Source organism: Neovison vison, chromosome 11 (assembly GCF_020171115.1).
Source record: "Neovison vison isolate M4711 chromosome 11, ASM_NN_V1, whole genome shotgun sequence".
NCBI classification, from domain to species: domain Eukaryota; kingdom Metazoa; phylum Chordata; class Mammalia; order Carnivora; family Mustelidae; genus Neogale; species Neogale vison.
The window spans coordinates 135,857-147,203 of NC_058101.1; positions in this window are offsets into that span (position 1 = coordinate 135,857).

The following is an 11,347-nucleotide window of genomic DNA, read 5'->3' on the forward strand; positions in this document are numbered from 1 at the left end:
TTCAAGTGGTTCTGGGTCTGTAAACTGGCTCAAGTTTGGGAATTAACTGAGGGACTAAGGCTATCTGTTTTGTGATTCAAAGTAAACTTCTGTTGACTAAACCTAGAAGTCCTCCACTTATACAGGATACAAGTGAGAATTTAGTACACAACCTGTCTATTTCTTTTGCTCAAGCAGTCAACACCAGAGGTTTCATGGATTCAAACTCTTACTACTCTGACTCTGCTCCCATTACAGTCATCCTACTCACCTTGTCTGTGGCCCTTCAGTGCAGCCACTTGGCTCCTGTCTTCCTAAAGTCCCATCACATTTAAGGACCCCAGTTCAATGGTAGCAGTTCCCACTGTAAACTCTGACACAGAGAAAAGCAACCACAGAGCTTTTTAAGGATGCTGGAGCTCCCTTTCACAATTTTATTTGTCACTATTGAAGGAAGAGGTATGTCTTTAGATTTGTGCCTTTCAAGGCAAGTGCCTTGGGGAGCCCATTCCAGGATCTTCTGGCAAAGGAGGGCTAAGTTCTTCAGGTGGAGGTAGAAAGCTGCTTCCAATGGCAAAGATGACTCAGCAGACTTTAAAAGTTCCATGTCCCCTAGCTCTGTCAAGATTGGCCCTGATATCCTCTTGTCAATCTTCAGGATCCTGTTTCTTCCCAATCAATGCCATCACATTTTATGCTATAATTCAGTCCCTCAGAGGATGAGACTCGAGGCCTGCTTTTCAGAAATACTGGCCCACGGCTCCAGAAGACCAGGGTTCTTTCAGGGCACATACAGAAGCTTTCAGTTTATTTACTTGGCAGGGGGCGACCCAAAAATCTAAAACCGTGAACTCACCCCTTTCTTTCCCTACTATTAGAGTGCAGTTAGGAACAATCAAGCTCATTATATTCCTTAGTTTAACCAAAATGTTCTAAAATAGCAAATATGTGGTTACCCAGAAACTTGCCTTCTATTAATACTCATTAGGAATATCCAATGGCCATAGTTTGCATGTCTCTTGCTGTACCATGCTACGGACTATCAGTGCCCTCCTTGTATCCTGAAAACAGAGCCATTGGTGCACTTAAATACAATCAGATTAAAAAGACAACTCCAGAAAACTCATCCTTTAGATTCTGAATGAGTTCATATGGGAATAAAAGGCACAGTGTGGGAATATATGCAGTGATATTGCAGTAGCCTTGTCTGTTGACAGATGATAGTCACACTTGTGGTGAACATAGCGTAATGTATAAACTTGTCGAATCACTATGTTGTACATCCGAAACTAATATAACATTGTGTGTCAACTCTACTCAAATTTAACAAAAAAATTAAATACCATCAATCACTCATGTGTGAGAATGAGAGCAAAAAAGGAAAAGTAACATCTAACTATAAAAATAGTAAAAATAAAGTATTATTATAAGAATAGTTGTGACTTCGTGTACCCCTGAAAGGGTCTCAGGGACCTCCAGGAGTCCCTGGCTCTATTTTGAAAACCAATGACCTAAATACAAGTATTTTTCCAACAAAAATCATAGTGCATGAAGGCACATTATTTATGATAGAGTTGGCTAATACCTCATGCCTATGCCTCATTCCAACTTATCTGAATTAAATTATATGACTAAAAAAATGAAAAAAAGCAAAAAAGAAATAGTGGCCATTCCACACAGGGAGCATTTTGAAGTGGGAAACATAAATCTTTTCTTTCTCAAGGTGTCAGTTCCTGGAGGGGGGGGGGTCTCTCAAAGTGTGAATATTTTCCTTACCAGGTATGATCCTAGCTTTAAAAACTAGAGTGCATATTTTTAAACTGCTTAGCCCTAAAAGCCAAGCATTTGCTTCATCTGTGCTCAGTCCAAGGAGCAATGAATCTGCTCCAATTTTGTAAGGAAAACTGACATTGGAAGAGGTAGTCTATTCATTTCCATGACAGAACGTTCCTAGGGAACTCTTCAAGGATGATTTTGACACATTCAACTATGTCTTTATGGACAGGCTAAGAAACTAACTCTGGGATCTCAAAGGGGACCCCACAGGGGGCCTGGGTGGCACAGCTGGCTGAGAGTCAGGATCTGGGTTTCTACTCCGGTGGTTTTGGGGGCCATGAGATCAAGGTGGGTCTCCACGCTCAGCCTGGAGTCTGCTTGGGCTTCTCTCTCCCTCTGTCCCTCTGGCTCATGCTTTCTCTTTGTCTCTCAAAATAAATAAGTGAATCTTTAAAAAAATAGAATGTGACCCCACAGATTCTAATCTGAAGTATGATTGGGAACCACTATCATAGGACCTGATAGCTGAACCTACGCTACCTAGTCTCCAAATGTGGGAGTCAGAACTAGTAGTTACACTTTTTCATGCCACAGCAAACTGTTATGATATAGTAATATAGTCGATGCACACTGCTGAACTGAACAGAATGTCCCAAAAGCCAAGAATGCAGCTTTCAGGAGTATGTCTGGGAAGGGACAAGGGAAGCCTCTGACAAGAAAGCCCAAGTTCCCTTCCCCCAGTCCATTTATTCACTGATTTTATGTAAATCAGCTGTCAGAAACCAAAGGGCCTTTATGAAGACCCATCCAACATTTTTTAAGAAATTTGAATTGATTGCCTACGTATTAAAATCTTCACACTAAAATTAGAATTTCTAGACTCTCTTATAATCAGGCAACACTGAGCTTGCTTCCTCAGGACAGAACCTCTTCCTCTTCATCCCTCTCACGCCTTTTGTCATCATTAGGGCACTGATGAATTTCTTACAGGAGGATAGAAATATGAGGGAAATGACTTGTACTTTGTACCTAGGTCCTTGTCAAAATTTTTCTTCACTTCAGTCTACTTCATTTCCATCACCTGCGCAGCCTCTCCCAGTTTGAATTTAAATCTCAGCCTGCCCAGTTAGTCAGAATTTCCTCCACAGGGAATTTTATTAACCCACTACCACCAAAGCTTTAGGGTTTCAGTATTCCCAAGAGCTGGATATTGTGAAGAAATGAGTTTCTTTTTCTTTTCTTTCTTCCTTTCTCTCCTCTTTTTAATTTTTTTTGGGGGGTCAAAGACCAGAGATCTTCATTTAAGATTAGAGGAGTCTGGTGGCCCAGTGTCCTGTGTCCCTAGGACAATACTAAAACAGAAGACAGAAGACCCCACTACACAGTTTGGTATCTCTGGGGAAGGGGAGAGAGATGACGACAAAGGAGAATAAAATTGGGGAAATGATAAAAATGTTGACAAAGTTTCCAGTAAGAAACTGTTGGCTTAGCGAAGGTCTTCCTCCTCAGACAGCTGCCATCACTTTGTCCCCAGTAATATCCACTTTTACATGATTTACCAATATTCCCAAAATCTTTTTCCAATTTTGGAAGGATCATTACATTATTATAATAACCAGCAAAACTTCTTAAGAGATTTTAAAAGTTGGCTTCACATTCAAAATTCCTGGATCAGAGCAACATTTTGTTCAGATGCTAATACTCTATCTAGCCTTCTGAACTCACCTGGGAGTGGGTGAAGTCCTTGACCCTCTGAAGGAAGGACACACATGCACTCACATAGTTGCTCGTACATAGGTCTTGGTGGTTTGATGATTCCAGGAATGATTTTATGATTTATCATTCTCTGATGATATAATCAATCATGCACTGAAATTCCTTCATGATTGGAAAACTTGTCATAGAGATTGATTTTCTGACTTTCGTCCTTAAAATATTCACATTTCAGGGAAAATAAAAAAAACTTTTGAAAGATTAAAAAACTTTGAAAAACAAAATGCAACTCTATACTATTTATTTGGACAAGTGGTAATAGCTGGAAACTGGTATTTTAAATATTTTATTTTATTTTTTTATATTTTATTTATTTATTTGACAGACAGAGATCACAAGCAGGCAGAGACACAGGCAGAGAGAGAAGAGGAAGCAGGCTCCCTGTGGAGAAGAGAGCACAATGTGGAGCTTGATCCCTGGACTCTGGGATCACGACGTGAGCCGAAGGCAGAGGCTTAACCACTGAGCCACCCAGGCACCCTGGTATTTTAAATATTTTAGATGCATACCATCCTTTTACTCAGTCAGAGTAAAAATAAGTAGATTAATAGTGATGAAGAGCAGTCAAATTTATCCAAGGATTAGTCTTGGAATTTTTCATTCTGCAAGTTCATAAGTTAAAAACGTTTTCAAATCATGAGTTACCCTTAATTAATGGATTACTGTCAGCACCCTATAATACATAGTGCTAAAGTTCACTTCTGCATCTTGAGCAGAGAGCAACGAGCTGACAATAGCAATTAAAAGAAAACAGCTTGCTGACTAATTAGCAGCTTCAATGTACTCTGGCCTGTTAAAAAGAAAATCTCTTCAACCATCATGATGAGTGTTACTAGGCACCACTGTTACTTAGAATGCTTCACCCATTACTCGTTGTCTCCTCCTCATGCCTCCCTCTGAAGCGGGAGGAAAAACACGGCCTCACCAAGCCAGAGTGTAAAAGAGACAGTGGTGCCGAGCACATTCCAGTGCGACTTCCACGCTTCAGTATTTCCACCATCCTTTTTGCTATTCTAACAGACGAGAACTTTATTATCTTACTTACTTTAAACCCAGCAGGTATTATTCTCACTAGAAAATGACGAACAGTGTTTTGGGCAGGACCTCATCATAAATGCAAAGAAAACTGGTTAACCCCACCTGACCCATGAACTAACAGTCGGTGAAGGCAATCACCTCAGTGCTTCTCAAAATGGAGTTCCCGGAACCACAAGAAACACAAACAGAATCGTGGAGGATCCATAAGTTCTCCGTGAAGAAGGAGTGACCATCAACTCCTTAACTCAGCATTTCTTAAATTCGAGCATGCCAACAGAGATCTCAGAGATCTGAGAATTCTCTGGGTTGAGCATCTCAGGAAGATGTTGATATGGTTCTGAGTCTGGTGAACTTAAATCTGAAGGAAATGTTCTTTGGAACCAGGAAAATCCCAATGTATGACTCTGTCATTAAAGACCTTAAAAACTAAATGGTTCACCTATACTATATGTGTTGAATGAATTAAGGAAAACATCAGCTTGCCCACTGTTGACTAAGGTCTCAACCTCAAACTTTCCTATTGACCTGCATTTACAAAAGTGTGTTAGGGGCATATTCTTTGCAATGCCTGTCTGGAAAATACCGTGACCCAGTGTCCCCAGCACTCCTAAAGCCAAATGCAAATGAGATTCTTCAAGATTGCCTGAAATGAGCTACCCTGATGAGGCAGGTTCTTCTTATAAATTTCCAATGAGGTTAGCAAGAGTTAGACAGAACATCAAAATGCAAACCCTCCTCTCCCTCGGTGCGATCATCTCCATTTGAGATAGCTAATATGGCCCTTGATTTTAAGATCTAAAATTTGGTTTTAGATCAAGGTTTTGTGGCCAGTTCATAACATCAAATTCACAGGAGACTGAGCTATGAATCAGAAAGCCTAGTTCTATTTATGGGACTGTGTATATTTTTCTAGTAGCCAGAACATCTTCAAAATATAGTACTTCCTCCTTCACTGTGTAAAAGGGTTTAAAGGCCAAATTCAGAATCAAAAGAAAGGAGAGCAAGATAGCTGTACAGTGTTGAGGGTTCTTTCATCCATGGCCGAGAGAGACCTGGAGCAGCAGTGCTGCTGTGTGGCTAACCTTCCAGCGCCTCTTCTGGCCGTGTTATGTGATAACCACTCAAATCAGCCTGTCTGGTTTCTCTCTTTTCCCTTGTTCTACTTGGACTCTCAGCTTCCTTCATCAAATGAGTTTCTCGATAGTCAGTGAAGTCATGGTTCTTTTCCCGTTAGTCATTTTTGTCATTCATCTGGGAAATTTATGCGAGTCGCTTTCATAGGTGTTCCTCACATCTCTTCTGCAACACATTTACCAGGTTTTCCTGATTTTTTTTTTTTTTTTTTTTGGCCACAAATGATTCATTATGCATAGCTTCATGCATCCTCTTAAATCATTTTTTGAAAAAAAGTGAGGATAGGAGCATCTGGATGGCTCAGTCAGTTAAGTGTCCAACTCTTGAATTCGGCTCAGGTCATGATCTCAGGGTTGTGAGATCAAACCCCATGTTGGGTTCTGTTTTGGGCTCTGCACTGAGTGTGAAGCCTGCTTAAGAATCTCTTTCTCCCTCTCCCTCTGCCCCTTCTCTCTCTCTCTCTCTCCCTCCCTCCATCTCAAAAAAAATAGAGACAAGTTAGAATAAGTAATTTCTTCAAAAACAAAAAGTGATGAGCAACAAATGTATAAGTGATATACATTTATTAAATATATATGAAATAAATGTATACATTATTTTCATTCTCAAAGGATATTCTTATTTCCAAATTCTGGCAATCCAGGGATATCTTGTTCCATTCTCTCTGTATTGACATTTTTCTTAACTCCTAGTGAAAAAGACCCTTCATTCAATAAGCAAATATGGAGGTCAAACTATTTTTAAGCCAGATATTATGATAAATCTTGGAGGTTTAAAGATGAATAGAATGGTCCATGGCATGTGACAAAATTGACTAAGAAGGTGCATGAATACAGCATAACCTATGATGAAACCACTTTTGCCCCTTCTAATCCACTTTCCACTATGCTATTGGAGCAGTCATTTTGAAGAAAGCACCAGCATATTTTAGCTTATTTGGTCTTACGGCCTTATGTTAGAGATCAACAATCCAGCATGGATTTGGTTGCACCAAATGCAGTCCTATTCCTCATTTCTGTCCCTCCTAGTGGAAGATACAGACTCTGGGTGCTTGGCACTGACGCAAAAGCTCTTGATCTCCTGCAAACAATTCTTAAATAAACCCACATCTGCCTCCCCAAGGGCACGCCTCCTTTGCTGCTGCATAAGCTATAAGTATAAATAAAGTCAAAAAACCTTTCCCACCACGGAAGCAACTGACTCCCAGTGGAGTGATGGATTCCAGGGAAAACTGATAAAGGAAACCTCCCTAAAATGGAGTCAGGAGGCCAGAAGGGGCACACTGTGACACTTGACATCAGTTACACCAAGAATTGTCAACTAATTACACACCTCAACAGAAGAACGGTCGACAGGAAAAAATCAATAGTCATAGGTCCCAACAGGAAAAAATAGACACCACATCTCCCACATAAGAAATCAACTACTGTAGCCACTCAGCCAGATGAGAAACCATCATGCTGGACTCTTGCTTTTCTCCAGTGGACTTTGAGTCAGAACAACCCCTCCATATATCCTTTTTCGAGACAGGGCCTTGCGTCCCTACAAGAGACCCCAGAAAGCCAGCCGTCACAGGGTAACTGTGAGAAGGAGCCTTCACCAAACACTGACTCTGCCAGCACCATGCTCTTGGGCTTTCCAACCTCCAGAACTGAGAAAAAGAAATGTTTACTGTGAATAAGCCATCTAGTTTATGGCTGCTTTGGTTAGAGCAGCCCAAAGAGACTAAGACAGAAATACAAGAAGGTAAAGTTCGGTAGAGAAAGCATGGTCTTGGTGGGGAGAAAGGACAGTGGAAGATTAAGTGGGTCAGATTATTTACACAAAGCAGACAGCTATTTTAGGAAATATGTGAGCAAGAGAGAGAGCACAAACTTCAGGAGAGAGGCAGAGGGAGTCTCAGCAGTCTCCCCGCTGAGTAGGGAACCCATGGGGGGGGTCTCTATTCCAGGACCCTGAGATCATGACCTGAGTGGAAGGCAGATGCTTAACTGACAGAGCCACCCAGACACCCCTGGTTCTTAATTTTTGATGGCTGGGCACAGTAAATATTTCTTGGATTTTTTTTTCTTTCCTTAATAAGATTCTAAGTTCTTGGAGAATAGGAATCCTGCTTTATATTTTCTTCATATTCATGAATTCACAACTATTGAATATCTACTTTAAGTAGATAACTAGAATTCATATAGGAATTCAGCAAAGTGACAGAATATAAAATCAATGCACAGAAGTCAGCTGCATTCTTATACAGAATGGGAATGAGAGGGAAGAAAGGAATACATCCCATTTACAATTGCACCCAAAAACCATAAAATACCGAGTGGGTAGGTATCTTATCTTATCTTAGATTAACCAAAGAGGCAAAGGATCTGTACTCAGAAAACTGTAGAACACTCATTAAAGAAACTGGGGAAGACCCAAAGAAATGGAGAAAAGTTCCATGCTCTTGAATTAGAAGAACAAATATTGTTAAAATGTCTATGCTACCGAGAACAATCTACATATTCAATGCAATTCTTATCAAAATATTATCAGCTTTATTCACAGAGCTGGAACAAACAATCCTAATATTTATATGGAACCAGAAAAGACCCCGAATAGCCACAGGGATATTGAAAAAGAAAAACAAACCTGGTGGCGTCACAATTCTGAACTTCAAGCTCATTACAAAGCTGTGATCATCCAGACAGCACTGTACCAGCACAAAAACAGACCATGGGGAATCTGGGTGGCTCAGAGGATTAAGCCTCTGCCTTCAGCTCAGGTCATGGTTTCAGGGTCCTAGGATTGAGCCCTGCATCAGGCTCTCTGCTCAGCAGGGAGTCTACTTGCCCCTCTCTCTGTGCCTGCCTCTCTGCCTACTTGTGATCTGTCTCTGTCAAATAAATAAATAAAATCTTTTTTTTTTTTTAAACAGACACATAGATCAATGGAACAGAATACAGAACCCAGAAATGGACTCTCAACTCTATGGTCAACTAATCTTTGACAAAGCAGGAAAGAATATCCAATGTAAAAAAGATGGCCTCTTCAACAAATGGTGTCGGAAAATTGGACAGCCACATGCAGAAGAATAAAGCCAGACCATTTTCTTACATCACACACAAGAGCAGACCCAAAATGGATGAAAGCTCTCTCTCTAAAAGTGAGACCAGAATCCATCAATATCCTACAGGAGAACACAGGCATCAATCTCTTTGACTTTGGCTGCGACAACTTCTTGTTAGACGCATCACAAAGGCAAGGCAAGCAAGGGCAAAAATGAACTATTGGGACTTCATCAAGATAAAAAGCTTTGTACAGAAACAAAAACAGTCAAGAAAACTAAAAGACAACCGACAGAATGGGAGAAGATATTTGTAAATAACATATCAGATAAAGGGCTAGTATCCAAAATCTATAAAGAACTTATCAAACTCAACACCCAAAAAAACAAAAAATCCAGTCAAGAAATGAGCAGAGGACAGGAACAGACATTTCTCCAAAAAAGACATCCAGATGGCCAACAGACACATGAAAAGATGCTCAACATCACTCATCAGGGAAATACAAATCAAAACCATAATGAGATTCACCTCACACCTGTCAGAATGGCTAAAATTAACAACACAAAAAACAACAGGTGTAGGCAAGGATTTGGAGAAAGGGGAACCCTCCTACACTGTTGGTGGGAACTCAAGCCACTCTGGAAAACAGCATGGAGGTTCCTCAAAAAATTGAAAATAGAGCTACACTATGACCCAGCGATCGCACTACTGGGTATTTACTCCAAAGATACAAATGTCATGATCCAAAGGGGCACCTGCACACCAATGTGTATAACAGCAATGTCTACAATAGCCAAACTATGGAACAAGACCAGATATTCACAGACAGATGAATGAATAAAGAAGATGTGACATAGGGGCACCTGGGTGGCTCAGTGGGTTAAAGCCTCTGCCTTCGGCTCAGGTCATGATCTCAGGGTCCTGGGATCGAGCCCCACATCCGGCTCTTTGCTCAGCGGGGAGCCTGCTTCCTCCTCTCTCTCTGCTGCCTCTCTGCCTCCTTGTGATCTCTGTCAAATAAATAAATCTTTAAAAAAATGTGATATATATATCTATATATCTACATATATATCTTATATCGAGATTATATATCTATATATGTAGATACATAGATATAGAGATGTCGGGGACCGCCTCCAGCCCGGAAAGTATCCGCCATTACAAGATGGCGCTTGGCTCACTGCCAGCAAAATACACAGCAAATAAACAACGAACGTTCTGGTGAAGCCCACCTAAAGGAGGACATAGTCATTGGCTGTTTCAAATTTAATCAGCATAGTAACAGGACTCTCATTGGCTCTCCCCATTGCTTGGCCCCTTATTGGTCACCTTGCTCGCTGATTGGTCATGTAAACGTATAGAAGTGTGTAGACTTGCGGAAATAAAGAGAGAGAAGATACATCTGAACCGGGGCTTCTTGTCGTTCTTGCGGGTCGAGGGCGACATAGAGATACACAATGGAATATCACACAGCCATCAGAAATGAAATCTTGCGGGCGCCTGGGTGGCTCAGTGGATTAAGCCGCTGCCTTCGGCTCGGGTCATGATCTCAGTCCTGGGATCGAGCCCTGCATCGGGCTCTTGGCTCAGTAGGGAGCCTGCTTCTCTCTCTCTCTGCCTGACTCTCTGCCTACTTGTAATCTCTCTCTGTCAAATAAATAAATAAAATCTTTAAAAAAAATGAAATCTTGCCATTTGCAATGATGTGGATGGAACTAGAGGGTATTATGCTAATCAAAATAAGTCAATCAGAGAAAGACAGTTATCGTATGATCTCACCGATGTGTGGAATAAGACAGAGGATCATAGGGGAAGAGAGGAAAAAATAAAACAAGATGAAACCAGAGAGGGAGACAAACCATAAGAGACTCTTAATCTCAGGAAACAAACTGAGCATCCTGGAGGGGAGGGAGGTAGAGGGACAGAGTAACTGGGTGATGGACATTAAGAAGGGCATGTAATGTAATGAGAACTGGGTATTATATAGGACTGATGAATCATAGACCTGTACCTTTGAAAACAATAATACATTATATGTTAATTTAATTTGATTTAAATAAAAAATGTTTATAAAAATAAAAATAAATTTTAAAATGCAAATAAAAAGGTAAAAGAAATGTGTTTTTTCCTTGAAATGATTTGAATTTGTGTTAACCCACCCATTTAAAATGCCACAACTACTTAATAGAGATGAATATTATTGGGTCCCATTTTTTTAAAGATGTATTTATCAGAGAGAGAGAGAGAGAAAATGGGGTCAAGGGGCAGAGGGAGAGAGAATTCCAAGCAGACTCTGTACTGAGCGTGGAGCCCAATGCTGGGCTCAGCCTCACAACCCTGAGATCACAAACTGAGTAGAAACTGAGTCAGAGGCTGAACCCAGCCACCCCCACTGGACCCCAGTTTAGGTGAGCACATGCCTTGGAAGGACTGAATCTCTGACTAATGCCAGTCTAACCGAGCAGCTGAAGTGCTTTCCGTATTTGATTATCTTCCTTATTCTGATATTCAACAATGAGCTCTATATGTAATATTATTCACAACATTGTTACAGTGCAGGGAGCATAAACCCTTTTCTCTTATTTTCACTGGAATTCCAA